The sequence below is a fragment of the Sinocyclocheilus grahami genome, unplaced genomic scaffold, assembly GCF_001515645.1.
Source record: "Sinocyclocheilus grahami isolate Dianchi unplaced genomic scaffold, SAMN03320097.WGS_v1.1 scaffold1708.1, whole genome shotgun sequence".
In the NCBI taxonomy this organism is placed as follows: Eukaryota; Metazoa; Chordata; class Actinopteri; order Cypriniformes; family Cyprinidae; genus Sinocyclocheilus; species Sinocyclocheilus grahami.
In genome coordinates, this window is record NW_015506887.1 from 45,320 (window position 1) to 49,194 (window position 3,875).

Consider the following 3,875-nt stretch of genomic DNA (forward strand, 5'->3'; position numbering starts at 1 on the left):
AGTGCACACACACAGCAGTGAACACACACCCGGAGCAGTGGGCAGCCATTTATGCAGTTGGGGGTTTGGTGCCTTGCTCAAGGGCACCTCAGTCGTGGTATTGAAGGTGGAAGAGAGCACTCACTCCCCCCACCTACAATTCCTGCCGGACCTGAGACTCGAACTCACAACCTTTGCGTTACGAGTCCAACTGTCTAACCATTAGGCCACAACTTCCCCTAGATAATAATTTAAGATTATTATGGTCTACTTTTTTTATATCTCCCACGTTATTCCTTTAAACTCCGTTTGAATAGTTAATGGCCAAGTTTGCCTTGGATGTTTTTGGAAGTCCTGTTATCCCAAGACACCACTTGATCTATTTTAACAGACCATAAACATATTTATGTTTAAATGCAAGCCGTCGATGCGTTTTAGGTGTGTAATGAGCGGTGCTTGTGGACTGACTGTTGTGTGTGCGTGTCTGTGTGTGGTTTTGTTAGGTGGGGCAGGCCCGAGCGCTCTATAATTACGGGAATGTGTACCACGCCAAGGGGAAGAACATATGTTGGAGCGGTATGGACCCTGGAGACTTTCCCGAGGAGGCACGCATCGCTCTGAAGAAAGCAACCGAGTACTACGAGTGAGCGAGCCAGCATTATGTTTTCATTCTTTTGAACACCCAAACCAGTGTGTAGACGACACACATGTGCCAAAAGACAAAATATTTCATTTCTGAAAGAACATAGCAGAGATTGCAGTAAAGTTTTCCAAAGGCATGCTACAGCTTTTATTGCTTTATCCCCGCTACTGTATCTAATATTGCACATCTCGGTTTGAAGAGCGAATCTGGCCATTGTGAAAGAGTTGGGGGACAGAGCGGCACAGGGCAGGACCTACGGTAACCTTGGCAACTCGCACTATTTGCTCGGAAACTTCCAGGATGCTGTTCTGGCTCACGAACAGGTATTTCATACAGAGAGTTTCTTAAATGAACCAACCTGTGGTTTCTATTAGGGGTGAGAATCACCAGAGATATTATCACGATACTTGTGTCACAATACAATATTATTGCGATTTTAAATATATTGCAATTTATTACCTTTTTCCAACTTCAAATTATGTTCCCAAACGAAAACTTTGGCAACATCTGTTTTAACTAAAAATAAATTTTTTTCTCACTTCAGTTTTATCGCTGCAGTGCAAAATGGGATTGTCAAGCAGACAAACGGACCAACACTTTCATGAAAACCTGATGTTGTATGCACCTGGCAAACTATTTGTATTAGTCTAGTCTAGTGCACCTTAATTAAATGAATTTTACTTTCATTTATTCCATGGTCTGTTGGAATTCTTGATTCTGATTGGCTGGCAGGTATGCATTAAAACCGTTTAATGCACAGGTAGTTCCAAGTCAGTTTAATCACTGTTCTATATTAATGCGCTGCTGCTTTAACTGACACACAAAAACACATACACACACACCGCTCGCACAGAGAGAGAGAGAGAGAGATCAGAGATCCTGCTGCACACACAGAAACGTTCAGGAGTAGGCCAACATAAACTCGTCAACGCTGCCCCGCTACTTTTATCAATAAAACCGCTTAGATACTGGATCACTGCATTATATTCCTCAGCAAGGGAGGAGGTAAATTCTGTTTAATTAACTAAACTCACAACTTCATTGTTTGTAGAGCGAGACGCACAGACGCAGATAATTCACACACACACAACTGTCATCTTTCTCTCTCTTGAACAAACCATCAATAATTAATTCAAATAAATGTTATAATTCTGTAATTCTATAATTCTGTAACTGACGAAAATAACCGTCATTTTTACCCATTCGGTCAAATATTGCGCTGCAAAGAGCAATACTAGTTTTAACTTGTCTATAACTTGGCAAATGACCATGGAATAAGCGGGATAATCAACGGCTTGCTATGCATTAAAGGATTTTAGAAAAAAACTCAAGACCACCATCTAGTGGACGGTAAAGAAATAGATTTTATTATTCTACCAAATAGTATAATAAAAGATCGATACGGTATTGCCGCGGAAAATATTGCAATACTATGCTGCATCGATTTTTCCCCCACCCCTAGTTTCTATTAAAATACACAAACTGATAAACGTTGGATTACTGTACAGAAAAAGTCTGCTATTATGTGCCCAATAATAAATATATATATATATATATATATATATATATATATATATATATATATATTAGTGCTGTCAAAATTAGCGCGATAACGCATGCGATTAATTTTTTTCAGTTTAATGCATAAAAAATATATAACGCAATAAACGCAGGGGCAAAGCTAGGGTTGGTCACCCTACTCACAACTGCTGCTTCTGTCTCTTTTTCTTGACAAGAATTGTGTTTATTTAGATGCAGAACGTCTTTACGACCACATCAAATGGGAGACTTTCAGACGCACGCTCAAACTTCACCTCAGCACCAGGCACTAGTTAAAGAGCCCAAAATGAAAGCATATGATTTGTATGTGATTTTCATGAGATCCTATTTTTTATAGCAATACAGTGTGTTTACATGAGAAGCTTGTGTAGTGATTAGCTTGATATAAAAGGCTACGAATAACATATTTCTGCAACATTATATGACCCTCATTAGATCACAATCGGAAGTTACTACAAACACTCTGGGGGTTTAAAGTGAGTTTTGAGTAAAAGCATAGCATACATTTTTATAAATTGTCTTATGTAGCATGATGCTACAGTGTGAATGAATGGTCAGGTAACAGGCGTTTTGCTTGATGCCTAGCCAGAGCCAATCACTGATTTAGGCACATAAAGCATGCTGCATGCTTATTGGCTCACTGACGTTGACTAGATTAACCCCTTAGGTATCGAAATTTGGTACCGAACCTCGATACTCAATTGTATCGAGGCAATTCAGTCGGTGCCTAAAAAGGATCAAACTCGATACCCAGCCCTACGCACAAATGCGGCGGTGCGCTGTATATCATTTCATATTAAAATGAAAAATAAACTACGAGCATGCAATGTTGTAGTTATGTCGTCAGTTAAGTAATGAAGTTACCAAAAAGGTGATTAAAGCTACGTTAAATCTGTGCATGCGAGTATTTGTTATATATGAGTCACATTTAAGAGCATGTCTCTGTAACAGCCCAGCACTGTCTCCCTCATCTAACGCACCCGATTCAACTCATCAGCTCATTACTAGAGACTTTAAGACCTGAAGTGGGACAGAAAAGATAAAGAGTTGTGAGAAAATACAATGCGTGTCAGATCCAGCAGAGGCAGCTCTTAAAGCAGCCAAAATAACCTCATAACAGCTGCTGTGATGTCTGTTCATCAAAGAACAAAAGAAAAAAGGGAAATCAATACGTTTTTTAACTTAACTTCATCTATATTTAATTTAGAATTTAGTGTTTGATAAATTTATTCAATTTCTGTATATTTCCTACTTGCTGAAGGGCACAGGTAAATATGACATTTATTATAGTGGGTTTATGTGAAGATTGTTTTAAGTTCAATTAAATTAGTTAATTTAATTGAAAACTAAATGTTAATGTAATTATAATGTGATGTTGAATGGCTAGTCAATGGTTAAATATTAGGGGAAAAAAACAATTTCCTAGAGACATTGGTAATATTGGTATCAGTGATACTTGCCTTCAGTCATAAAAAATATGCCATTAAACGAATCTTAAAAATATACTGTCTATGTTGTTTCGGCATTAATTTAAAGATTGAATGTGAAATTATTATATATATATATTATATGTTTAAAAACTTTAATGTAAGGTGGAATTAATCGCATAAAAAATTGCGATTAATTTGTTTTTAAAATAATGTTTTTTTTAATAGATTGACAGCCCTAATATATATATATATATATATATATA

The 3,875-nt window shown here is 37.2% G+C and overlaps 1 protein-coding gene across 1 annotated transcript in view; it reads left to right on the top strand.

The window, feature by feature from the left end:
- The window catches only part of LOC107572163 (G-protein-signaling modulator 2-like), a 29,498-nt gene that overhangs the window by 15,105 nt on the left and 10,518 nt on the right, over positions 1-3,875 (top strand). The window lies entirely within an intron of this gene.